The sequence below is a fragment of the Pseudochaenichthys georgianus genome, chromosome 9 (genome assembly GCF_902827115.2).
Source record: "Pseudochaenichthys georgianus chromosome 9, fPseGeo1.2, whole genome shotgun sequence".
NCBI classification, from domain to species: Eukaryota; Metazoa; Chordata; class Actinopteri; order Perciformes; family Channichthyidae; genus Pseudochaenichthys; species Pseudochaenichthys georgianus.
The window spans coordinates 45856113-45870040 of record NC_047511.1 but is presented as its reverse complement, the minus strand read 5'-3'; positions in this window follow the sequence as shown (position 1 = coordinate 45870040).

Genomic DNA, 13928 nt, shown 5'->3' with positions numbered 1-13928 from the left:
TTGCTATTAAAAAATATTGTAATACATTACTCATATACTGTGACAGAGTTAAGACTAAAATATGTATCTCATGCAGCCCCATTTTGTAAATGCATCCTCAGGATTGATTTGAAAATGCTTCTTTTAGTTTTAATGTCTTCGTGTTCTTCATCTATATCATAGGGAAACAATATAACATGTAGTCCAAAATAAGTACTCATTCAACCATTTCTCATTGGTGGTCGCTACTGCTCCACTAAAGATTTGAGTCTTCTGACCCCAAATTGTGCAACTTTCTTTCATCTGATCTGACATCTTTAATTATTGCAATACTTTTAAGTCTTAATTATACTCATTTAAAATGGGTAGTTATTATTTTAGTATTAGTTTTAATAGCTTTTTTAACAGTTGAAGTGATTTTAATAATGTGAATCTATTAGTTAACTGTGGTTTTCATTGTTGAAGAAACGCTGATACATTATTGTTACTGCTGACGTATTGAAAAAGGTTGGGTTTAATTATACGGTATGCTACTTTTTAAAACAGTACCTCCATGCCCTTTCAAGCCACATGTATGTGGTTGATCCTCTGCAAGGGTCAAATGTGGGTAATATAAAATATAGTACAGGAAATACATTGGTTAAACGCACATTTGGTAAAGGCAAAGAGTAAGCGCCAATCATTTTTTTCCCCTATTGTTCTATTGAGAGTAGTTCAAGATGCGCCGGAACAGACTGGGAAAAGAGGACTGGGTTACATCAAATGGCAGCCTGGAAAGATAACCCACACCTTCCAGAAAGATGCCACCAGTTGTGGAGCCTTTGTCATGCAGGTGATTCAATGCAACATGTTGTGTTCATTAATAATAAGCATTTTATTTGAAAGGGAAATTCAAACACACGTCATAACGTCATGTTATTTTACCATCTGTCCAGATGGCCGAGATGAGAGTGAAGGAATTTCCGAAAATTCCACAGACGTTTACATCAACTCATCAAAACAATGTCTTCAACATCTACGAAGAGACATGGCAGAAGACATTCTCAAAGGATCAGGTATTAGCCATGTGAAATTAATATATGGACGGCTTCCTGTAAATTGAACCTGTTATTTTTTCAGTTTCAAAGGATGACTTCTGTTCCTTCTGTGGAACTGAGGACCTGCCCCACAACTGCTGTTGATGCTGTTTGGGTGAGGCTACATGATGAATTGTTTGAAACTCCAGGGCCCAAGAGTTCAACACTTTTAATCCCTATCTGATCAGATCAGATTTGGATTTTTGGGGAGTTCAAAACCAAAAAACAGGATTAGGATCACTTTGATATCCGATCAGATCAGGAAATCCAATCCAAGCTTTAATCTGGATCAAATCTTCAAAACGGGTAGTTCAAACTGACAACACAGGATTGGGATCAATTTGATCCCAAGAAACTGGATTATCCTTATCCCACCAGAGGGTGGATTTTCCAGTGGATTACCAGAGCAAAATGTACTGTACAATTTATTTAAAAATATGTTTCAATATAAATAAGATGGCAAAGTTTGTTAACTGAAATAATACACCATTTTTAGCCTTCATGGGAAATACATTTCATTTTTCATTTTTTGGTCACGTTTGTGGGGGCCTGTTTTTGTTTTCTAACCAAATGTTGATGACATACATTTTTATGCTCATGAAAGTATCACAACAAAGATTGTCAATCACAAATGTTATTTAGATTAAAGAAAAAATATCTTCAACAAAAAAAAAGTCCATCATCTGTCATCACCTTTCAAAAGTAATTTTCATGTCCACTAGATGGCGCTCGGTAGGATTAAAGCACTGATATTCAGGATCTAGTCATCTTGAAAAGTCGTAATCTGGATCAGGTTGATCCTATCCTGAATTGCTTTGAACTCCAGGGACAACATTTGGCCGACTTGTCTGATCCTGGATCACAAAAAATGGGATTTCAAATCTGATCGGATCTGATTGAGATTAAAAGTTTTGAACTCTTGGGCCCTGGGGTTAGATTTCAGGAATAACATAAAAGTAATGACATTTTATATATTTTTATGCATTACAGGTTTCCTTTTGTTTTTCTTATAATTTGTTAAAGTTTTAGCACAGTACAGATAAACCTGAATAACAACAAGTATTTATATATATAAAAAAAGTATAATCTCTATAAAATATAAATGAAAATGCCTGCTTTACAAGTGTCCTACACTTTACATTTTCTTAATATCTTTGTTGTATTTATCCCCATGTAGATTCAGTGTGAAACTTGTGGAAGATGGTTTCACACGCAGTGTCTCAGAATGACTGCTGCACCAATCCCAAAGAAAGATACCCGTGGTATTGTGCGTTGTGTATCCTCCCTAACTAAAGAGGCTAGAGGTGAGTTTGTGTCACTTTTACCAGAGGTACCAGATTTGGGGAGGTAAGGCTTGTAGTTTGAACTACTACCACAGTAGAAGTAGTGCGCTTATAAACGGCATGTGGGGGAAATCCAGCCCAGCCAGTGATTTGAAATCGGCTAAATGAAAAGCTGAATTTTGTACAAAACAAACGAAAATCCAGAAAAAAGCTTTGCTAAAGATTTTGGGCAACTGAAGTAATGATTAATAATCACCTGTCCATAGTTTTAAATTGGTATATCCTTAATTAAGATGTTAAATATATTTTCAATTACAGATTAAAGTAGTCACAGATGTTCATGATGTTTTCCATATGACATTAGATTGTAGATTTGTTCATTAATATTGTACAGTAGGTGAAAAGCCTGAAATGTTTTATTTTTCAATGTTAAGTTTAGTTCTGTCACAGTCTGTAGTTTTCCATTCACCTGTCTCACCTGTTCACCACACCCACGTTTTTGCTCACTCTCTTTCTCTTCTGCACCCATTAGCTTTACTGCCAGTATTTAAACCCTCACCAGACACACACCCGTTGCCAGATCCTACTTTGCCTTCGTGCTAGTCTTTCACGCGTTTGTCACCAGCTTGCCTACCCGGTTCCAACCCTGCCTGTCGCTGATCCTGCCTGCTCTGCCTGTTCCCTGATCCTGCCTGTCCTTGGACTATCCTGCCTTGCCTGCTGTCTGACCCTGCCTGTACCTACGTTGACCGCAGTGGCGGAGCTGAGGGGTGGCTGGGAGTGGCCACGGCCACCCTATTGGCCACCCCAAACACCCACACTAAACTTACAATTCATTTAACTTATTTTCTTCCAAAAGTTAATTATCCAAAGCCTCTGTACACCCCCTTCTATTTACATGTAATGGTTTGCTCCTGCGGTGCAGCACCGCCTGCACTTTCTAGCAGAGAGTGAGAGCATGTTAGGAGCAGGGATGCTAGTTAGACCCTCCAGAAAAACGCGATTCTGCGATCGCAGAATTTACCGCATAATCAGCAAAATGGCGCAGATTTTTAAAAGGCCGCATATTTATCAAAAGGCTGCATAATCCCCGCATTTTTCCACACAAAGTTGAGAAGAATAAAAAGTTAACTCGTCTTGACGTGAAGTGGCGACGTCATCAGCTCGCGCATCACAGAAGGTAAACAACACCGTAGAGTGAACGTGTGGAGCTCAGACGAGAGAGAAAACACCAAGATGAACAAATCTAATCTGCTAAAGACCGGGCAAAGCAGTTCCCCGATGTCTTGCGCGAAAGTGGGGGGGAAACTATTCTGCACCCCGTGCAACTGTTTGTTGGAGCATAAGAGAACATCGACGGTGACGACCCACTTTGATTCATTCAAACATTCGAAAATGCTTTCTGCTGCTGCGGACAAGAAAGCCAAACAACTCACGTTCACCGAGCCATCAACCTCCAAAACCCTTTCGAGGGCTACAAGATACGAGGTGAGTAGCCTACAAGATTGTGGTTGTGTGTGGTGTGTGTGTGTGTGTGTGTGTGTGTGTGTGTGTGTGTGTGTGTGTGTGTGTGTGTGTGTGTGTGTGGTGTGTGTGTGTGTGTGTGTGTGTGTGTGTGTGTGTGTGTGTGTGTGTGTGCGCGCGTTGTGCGTGTGTGCGTGTGTGCGTGTGTTTAAAATAGGCCAATTGCTTTTACAATAAATAAACATTGAATGTGTTTAATTGAATAGTAAAGGGGTTTAACGTTAGTGGCAGGTTGTGTGTGAGAGAGAATAAATAAGACAGCCCAATATTTATTTTTTCCGCATATTTAGCATATTTCGCAACTTCCCGCAATTTCACCGCACAAAATCACATAAAACCCTGCATGTTTGATCGCATAATCAATGATTTTTGCCCGTGTTTTTCTGGCGTACTTACGTGTGTAGTATTATACCATGTCTCAACGACTAACACAGTCAGGCTTTCAAAAGAGAAAAGAAAGGAGAGAAAGAGAGAGGGACTAAAGGGCGACAGTATCCCAGTTTTTCAAAAAAAGGTGGGTGTGGTCCATGAGTAGTGGAAATGTGTCTGTTAGCCATGCTTAGTCCATTGTAAATAATAATTGTTATGTTTTTTTTTTAGTAAGCTGACATTAAGTACTGTTAATATCTATACAGGTTTTTGATTTCACTGCTCTTTTAGCTGACATTTAGTAAATACAGGTACATTTTTAGCAGCTATTATACTAAATCAGTTGTCCCTCCCCTGGTGCCAGGACCAACAGATCCATCTCTAGACTTAGCAGCCCTGTCCCCCCATAAGTGTTATATTTGCACAGCTCAGTGTCAGTAAATATTGTGCGGTTAGTATTGGACTACAATATAGATGCAAGCCTGTACAGGTAGAGCTATTTAAAGCATAAATGAGTGGGTTGGGTTCTGGAGGTGTGGTTACAGCATTGTGCTTGGTTGGCGTGGGCCTGGTGGTGGGGCCCAATGTGATATCTTTTCATGGGGCCCAAAATCCCTGGCGTGTATGGCCAGAGGGCAGTACCTAACACATTTACTACCCAATAGCATTGTGAGGCTGAACAAAAGGACTGTTTGACTATGTAAATGTAGTCTTTTAAAAAACCAAAACATTTACTGACTTTTTTAGGATAGCTTCAAGTAATGTTGTAAAATTACAACCGGGGGCCTTACAGGGTTAAGGGTTATTGTTTATTGTTATTTACTTTAAGATGTTTATTCTTAACCTATCATTGAATTTAAAAACTCTTATTTAAATGATGTGTGTGTGTCTCTGTATTCCTGATGATACACTGAGAGAATGAGCTCATAGGGCTGCTGATCACCATAAGCTAAACAGTCTGTATATTGCATTACATTTGTATAATGTAAGCTTTGTTGATACTTTGCCTGCGGGAATACGAAAAAAATAGTTGGATATACTGAATATTATTTGATCTATTCCACCACTTAATCCCAAATAATGTAGAGGTGTGTTGTAGGTGCCTTAAATAACCCCTTATTTTCTAGTGAGATGTTTATTTTTATTATGTTCATATAATAGTGATTTCAATGCCACCCCAAAATGATCACTGGTTCCATCCTGGCCACCCCACTGAAAATGTCCTGGCTCCGCCACTGGTTGACCGCCTCGCCTGCTCCCTGACCCTCTGCCCGGCCCTGACTCACCTTCTGCCCGCCGTCCTCTGGTTCGTTTGCCTGCACATCATCTGGCTGATACTGTTATCCCTCTGCTCTGGTATTATTACCAATAAAGTTCATTATCAATACTCCTTGATTTCTCGAGTGCTGCATTTGGGTCCTTCATAACATTGTGACAATTTTACTGTTTCATAGCTAATGAAAAAGTTGTTTCATGTCTTCATTTATATATAACATACTGTATATACAATGTGTAACATATATATGTATATATCAATGTGTGTGATATCTAGTTTATTGAAGATTAAAAGACTGTCCTACTTTTGATGGATCTTGCTTTGATGTAGTGATAGTATACCATGTATATATTCAGTCTGTACATTAATTAATGAAAGAACAATAAAACAGTGTTATGGTTTATGAATAAATAGGAGATGTTCTTTTGATTTCAATAGCTTCTGGTTAAAATTAAGGGGTCTCCTGATTGACAGTAACTTATACTTACCAATACACTTTATTTTAAAATAACATAACGATAATGAAAATACATTTCCAAATATAGTTTTGTAGTGTAGCAAGTTAGAGACCATTAATGTCTGAGGTGAGTTTGGTAGCACTCCACTGTATAATAGTTGTAGTGGCTATTTGTCAACAACAACAACGTTTCAAAGGCCACTGAGGCACAGGCACAGTGGACCTTACGCAGATCAGGAGCCGGTAATTAATCCATTGTCCAGACAAGGCATCAACGTTTTTGTTGTATTTATTAGTTTCACCTTGCGGGAACAATACAGCAAAAGGTGTTTGCTGAACTCAGCCCTGACACTGATAAAAAACCAGAGACCTTCCCGGTGCCCACTGACTGCTGCTGTGCCCTGATTGCCTTAAATAAACCCAGCTGTGTGCCCAAATTGACCCATTACCTTCAAAATAAAAGCATTTTAGCTGGAACACAACTTAACTTAAATAATAGGGCTGTAAATCAATTAATTCTACAAAACAAAAAATAACAAATAAATACATTAAATAAATGTGAAAAATACTGAATAGCTTCCACATTCCGGCCCCTAATTGTGAGAATCACAATTACCCTTATGTAAAACATATAAGGGAGCTATTCTCTCTATCCATGAGCCATAGTGTCTTCTGTTCACCTTCTCTGTAGCCGCTGAAAGATAAACAGATGGTAAGAAGACAGGATAGGAAGAGAAAATAGATAGAATTGTCCATGATCTTATTCTGTGGCCTCCACCAGCAGGCAGATCTTCGTCACAGGTCTCTCCAAGACGCTGGTTTTGGTTTGGATGCACACAGAGCGGACCAATCCTTTGGAGTCAGACTTGGAACTCACAACTCGACCCGTCTTCCAGGATCCTCTTGGAGCTGTAGCATCGGCAATGATGACAATATCTCCTGGGGAGAAGTTTCTTCTTGGGGCTGCCCATCTCTGTCTTTCTTGCATCACAAGTAAGTATTCAGATGTCCATCTTTTCCAAAACAACTCTGCGATATACTGTATTTGCTTCCATTTCCTTCTGATGTACAGGTCACTCTTTTCAAAGAGTCCAGGGGGAAAGATGGGTTTTCCCTTCAGCAGAAGAACATGGTTTGGGGTGAGGGCCTCGAGGTCATTAGGGTCATCAGACACTTTTGTGAGGGGTCTGTCGTTTAGTATCGCCTCTACTTCACAAAGCAGTGTCTGCAGGCCTTCATTATCCAAAACCTGTTGTCCAAGAACAGAGGTCAGTATACTCCTTACTGATCGAATGAGACGCTCCCAAACGCCACCTTGGTGTGAGGCTGTTGGCGTATTAAAGCTCCACTTAATTCCATCCTGAATTAGGGCATCCTGGATCTTTGCATTATTCAAAGCAGCAAGACTTTGCTTCAACTCCTTGTTTGCTCCAACAAAATGTGTGCCGTTGTCAGATCTTAAACTTGACACAGGGCCTCTTCTGCAAATGAATCTCCTCAAGGCATTAATGCAAGAGTCTGTATCAAGGGAATGTGCCACCTCCAGGCAGGGCCGCCTTAAGTTTTTTTTTAAATTGTATTAAAAAAAAAAAGTTTTTTATTTCGGATGTTTTTAAAAAACATTTAAATGAACAAAGTCTTGGCTTTCAGAATATGAAACTTATATTTCCAAATCACACGATAAATACATTTTGGAAGCTTGTAAAGGGAAGATGACAGCTCTCACTCGCCACTCACTCCTCCCTCCAGCTGACATTATGAATGTAAGGCGTATAGTCATCATAGATATCACGGCAGGGTCCGTTACAGTTTATTTTCATCTGGTTTCAAATAAACAAAGTCTTGGCTTTCAGAATATTAAAATTGTTTCGAAAAATTCAGATGATAAATACAACGTTGAAGCTTGTAACGGCATAATTACAAGCGGAGAACGGAGTTTCTGTGTTTCTCGTGAGTGTTTTCCCCGGGAAACAAACACAATACACACAAACGCAAAAATACACAAACACACACACGCACTCGCGAGCTTCCCCCAGACAAGTAATCCAAACGAAAATATCTTCCCTCCGTACTACTTTGATCATTTGCTCCGCTAATCAATCAGATCGATGGATTCCAGAGATGACTCCGAAACAGTCAGTGGGCACCACTTAACAGCCAATCAGAATGAGAATATGTTTCACATGTGACTTATTCAAATTGCGAGTGATTGAGTGACAGATGAAGGTTGTTTAGGAGAAAAAGTTTGAGAAGAAAAGTTTGAGAGTGGCGCTCGGGAAAGGAAATTGTTGAGGGAAAAGGAGTTTCGAGACAAGCAGCTATTACAAAAAATGCCGAAGCTTACAGGTTATTTTAAACCTGTAGGCCAGGATGAGGAGGAAGGACAAATGAGTTCTTTACCGAGCGGCAGCGGTGCCGGCCGCGGGGCCTCGGAGCCAAGTAGGCCGTCTGGTTCTGATAGCGATGGAGTAAGCGGGAGAGGAAAAACAGACAGGAGGGACATTATCTGTTGGAGGAGATGGAGACGACGACGAGGACTTGCTACGTGGAGGGGAGCCAACGGCAACCGGACAAATACATGAGGGAGGCCCGATACGTCACTCATCTGGAGGAGAGGACCAGGCGCGCGTAGAGCAGAGTGGAGAAGTGCGATCACAGAGCCTGCCGAGGCTATAAATGACTTTCATTTGTTGTTTAAATAGGGGGCCTACAAAACAAACAAACAAATCAGCCCCAGGGCCTGATGGCAGGTTAAGGTGGGCCTGCCTCCAGGTGTACTGCACGGCTGGTCAGACAAGTGGAAATCACTCCATACCTTTTTAGAAGGCTTCTTCCTCTTTTCACTTCTATGGGGCCAAAATAATCAACTCCCACGGTAGTAAAAGGAGCCTTGTCTGGCACAACTCTCTCTTCGGGCAGGCCTGCCATCTTCTGTTCCCCAAGTTTTCCTATATGCCGTCTACAACACCATGCATTCTGTAATGGTCTTTCTTGCAGCTGAATTGGCATTAATTATCCAATACCTCTGTCGAAGTCTGTACAGCATGTGGTTCCTCCCAGCGTGTAGTTGTTGATGGATATGACGTAAAATGAGCTAGGAGACATGCAGGTCTTTGGAAAGAAGAACAGGATGCTTTGTTTCTGATGGTAATGCAGACTTCTGCAAACGACCACCAACTCTGAGAATGTCATCCTCCAGTATGGGGTCTAGCTTGTACAGTGGACTGTCATTGGAGACAATATTTGAGCCATGTTTGAGGGAGGCAATTTCACTAAACATTACATTAAATGTAATCTAGGTTGCACATTTCCTGCTGAAATACATGCATACCAAGTTACTGCGTGGCACTTTGGTTTTGATAAAACAGTGTAGTTCCACTATATAAACGTTACATTCATAATCAAACGAGAAAATATGCAAGATAAATTTATTGTTATTCTTAATGCTTGTCATTCATACATTAAGAAAATAAAATAAGTACCGATACATAGCAGAACAATTGTGGCGATGTTCAGCTTAATAAGCCTTGTTCAACATCATTTCTTTAGCTAATACTATAGAAGGCTGCAGGCGAACCAAGTCCGCGTTTCGCTGCATTCCTTGATCTCCAGTTATAACGCCGGGCTCCACCGCTGGCCGAAGCTAACGGAGCCGCAAAGGGCTAGCTACGGCTCTGGTTAGCTTCGGCGGCGGACTCCGGCGGCCACCACTGGGATAATTGGATCCCCTTTTAACATTTGCTCCCATTTAGCATTATGGATCCCCTTTTAACATTTGCTCCCATTTAGCATTATGGGCGTCATAGCCATAGACTATAAAAGTCTTACCCAAGGCTGAATCATAAACTAAACTGTATATATATATATATATATACAGCATGTATAAAGGGTTACGTCCTTAGCTGGCTAATAAGCTACATAACAAGGTAAGCTAACAAGCACACAAACACCTGCTAACGGGGTTAACATGTATAATATTATCATTTTACTCACCGAAAAAAGCTGAGAGTAGACTTCTTGGAAGTTCTGTTAGTACATAAGCCTTGTTCAACATCATTTCTTTAGCTAATACTATAGAAGGCTGCAGGCGAACCAAGTCCGCGTTTCGCTGCATTCCTTGATCTCCAGTTATAACGCCGGGCTCCACCGCTGGCCGAAGCTAACGGAGCCGCAAAGGGCTAGCTACGGCTCTGGTTAGCTTCGGCGGCGGACTCCGGCGGCCACCACTGGGATAATTGGATCCCCTTTTAACATTTGCTCCCATTTAGCATTATGGATCCCCTTTTAACATTTGCTCCCATTTAGCATTATGGGCGTCATAGCCATAGACTATAAAAGTCTTACCCAAGGCTGAATCATAAACTAAACTGTATATATATATATATATATATATATACAGCATGTATAAAGGGTTACGTCCTTAGCTGGCTAATAAGCTACATAACAAGGTAAGCTAACAAGCACACAAACACCTGCTAACGGGGTTAACATGTATAATATTATCATTTTACTCACCGAAAAAAGCTGAGAGTAGACTTCTTGGAAGTTCTGTTAGTACATTCAAGAGCACAGCACGACATTTTAATTGTCTGGTATTTGTAACAATATTCCCTAAAAGGCACAATCACCACGAACACGGCTAAAGCTAAAGGGTCAAGTACAGTACTATGACTAACGTTGTAGCCTCTATGGTTGTAGCCTAGCAGAGTGGACAAGTTGCTGTTAGCTGACAGTGAGGCATGTACGTGTCCATCAAAGTGACCACGCCCTAATTTATGCAAATACTTTAAGACCTAATATAAATAAAAGGGTCGTGTTAGAAAAAAATTCACTCACAGATTCATAATCATGAAGGTGGAATCTAACTATATCGATAATAAAAATGTATGGAGCCAGGGGTAGAAACATGTTTTTTTATGCTGTAAAAATGGGCATTTTAACATAGGGGTCTATGGAAATTGCTCCTTTCTGCAGCCATCGCCTATCGGCCAATATATGAACTGCAGTGTGTGGCACTACTGTCCCGGCTCTACCCTAGAGTTTGCCGCTTGACTGTGACACATAAATAAAAAACAAAACGGTTTTAATTAGGTCAACTAAAATATGCGTCACATCCTGCTACGGTCCCGCGCGAGCGCCTTTTCTTGGAGGCGAATAACCCCCGGCTCGATGAGCGAACTATGGATAAATCAAAGAAAAGTACCGGAGGAACACAGGATTTAATTCTGTGTGGACAGAGTTATAAGCTTTCACAGCAAACGATGCTGGTTTACCGGTATGTTTGATATGTAGAGAGAAGTTGTCAACGGTGGTGGTGCAGCCTTTACGTATCGAGGAACAACAAGGGAGAGGAAGACAGCTGACGATCTTCAGTCATAATTCAATGGGGTATGTAATTTATTTCAGAAAACACTTTTTGTTATATTCCATGAAATGCTCTTAACGTCCCGATAGCAATGAATATATTAAATGCTTTGACAATAAATACGTACAAAAATTAATCTCTGGAAGCCGTAGTACTGTAAAAAGCACGACCAATCATCTGAGCCGGACCGGCTAAAGTAACTGGATGGCCTACCTGCCTGTCAGCCTTCCATCTGTGCACAAAATTATCTCGTGCCCTCATTGGTCATGTGCGCGTTCGTGTGTGTTGGAGGAGGGACTCTGTAAGAAAGTCTGAAGGAAGAGGCATATTTTTTCCGGTTGTGTACTTTCAAATTCTAGCGCACTTTAACTCTTTTTAGGGTGCAGCTATATGTTTTATTTATTTCAAAGTGGGCCCATTTTAATAATATTTGTATCCCTTCAAATGTGCAGAGGACTCCCCAAGTGCTGTGTTTAATTTATTTTAAAGTAGGCCTGTGTATTATTTGTAATTCTCCTTATAAGAGTTATTTGTTTCTTATTACAAGGTTAACAGTTTTATATCATGTAATAAATAGCCTAATAAATGCAAAAAAACTGTAGTTTTTGTCTGATATAACAATAAAGAATTATGAAATATGTTTTGCGGCTCCAGACAAAAAAATGTTTTGGAAAAAGGAGCAAAATGGCTCTTTTGGTCAAAAAGGTTGCAGACCTCTGGGTTAACACAATATGACAACATAGCATCCTCACACAAAGTTGTAGAGGGAAGAGGACATCCTGGAGCCTTGAGTCCAATCTGTGGAGGAGCCCCAAAAGGATTTTAAATGGGCTGAGTTGGCTCCGTGTTCGTTTCCGCATCCGCATGTACATCAGCACAATGGGCAGAGCTTGTGTCCATGACAGACCTGTGTCTGCACAGCATTTTGCTAGCTTGTTTTTTATTGTGCCGTTCTCTCTTTCCACCGCACCCCCACTCTGTGGATGATACGCACAATGTTTTCTGATGTCCATGCCCAGGTATTTTCCTATCTGGGTGATGGCCTCATTAGCAAAATGTGTACCGTTGTCGCTAGAAATGTTGTCTGGTAGTCCCCATCTAGGAATGATTTCCCTCAGTAGTGCCTTTGCCACAGCATTTGCTGTCTGTGCTTTTACTGGGAAAGCTTCAACCCATTTGGACCACATGTCGACCACCACCAGACAGTGCTTCTTACCCTCTGATGGGCTAAGCTCAATGAAATCCAGCATTAGGTGCTCAAATGACCTGGTGGGAGGTGGATGTGCTCCGGGTCCTGTAACCTTTACTGGTCAACCAGAATTTTGCGTAATGCAAATTAGGCATGCCTCACAGTGCTTTTCAGCTGTTACTGTGAACCCTCTTGTGAACCACTCCTGATTGATAGCATCTAACATCCCTCCTTTTGACACATGATCCCACCCATGTGTCAACTTAGCAAAATGAGGGAAGAAATGTCTTGGGAGACATGGATTGGAATTTGGACCAACCCAGATGCTGGAGGTTGGGTCAAAAACACAGCCCCACTGAGCCTTCTCAACTGGTGTAGCTAGCTGCTGCATGGAAGTCAGTGATGACATTTTGTCAGTGAAGGAGGAGACAGGGATTTTAACAAATGAGTGTGCGTGAGGTGCGAGAGGAGTCAGAGCAGCTGCCTTTGCGGCTGAGTCAGCAGATGCATTTCCTAGGGAAACTGGGTCTGTACTGCTTGCGTGTGCGGCACATTTACAGACTGCAACTTCAGATGGGAGCAGAATGGCGTCTAGTAAGCCTGCAACCAGTACATGGTTAAGTACTGGTTTGCCATCAGATTTCAGAAATTGTCTACACTTCCAAATAGCCCCAAAATCGTGTACTACCCCGAAAGCATAACGTGAGTCAGTGTAAATAGTCACGGTTTTACCTTCTGCAAATGTGCAGGCTTCAGTTAGTGCGATGAGCTCTGCTGCTTGTGCTGAGAGGTGGCATGGGAGTGGGCCGGAACGGAGTATAGCAGAATCTGAAACAACAGAAAAACCCACCCGATTAGTGCCCCCTTGGTCGCGAGAGGCAGACCCATCAACATACAAAATGAGGTCAGCGTTGGTCAGAGGAACGTCTTTTAAGTCCGGTCTAGGTGTGCACACCATGAGAAGTTCGGCAACACAGTCATCACCGTCTTCAGGCAAAGGCATAAGAGACGCTGGGTTCAGAGTATTACATCGCTTGACATAAACATTAGGCATGTCCAACAGGCATGTGTGCCGCAGAGAGGTGTGATGTTCTCTGTTCACAGAGGATGAGAGAAACAGCATGTGGAACTAACAGGGTCAAAGGTGCATATCCCACAATGTCACGTGAGGAGTTGAGCGCTTTCTCAGCTGCAGCAACTGCACGGAGACATTTAGGCAGGCCAGCAGCTACAGGATCTAGCTTGGAGGACAAATAGGCAACAGGCCTCTGTTTTCCCCCATGATCTTGAAGGAGAACTGAGGTCATACACCCATGTCGTTCATCCACTGCCTGAGTGAAAGGTTTAGTGTGATCAGGTAGACCTAGCGTCGGTGGGAATTGGAGAGCCAGCTTCATGTTAATGAAGCCT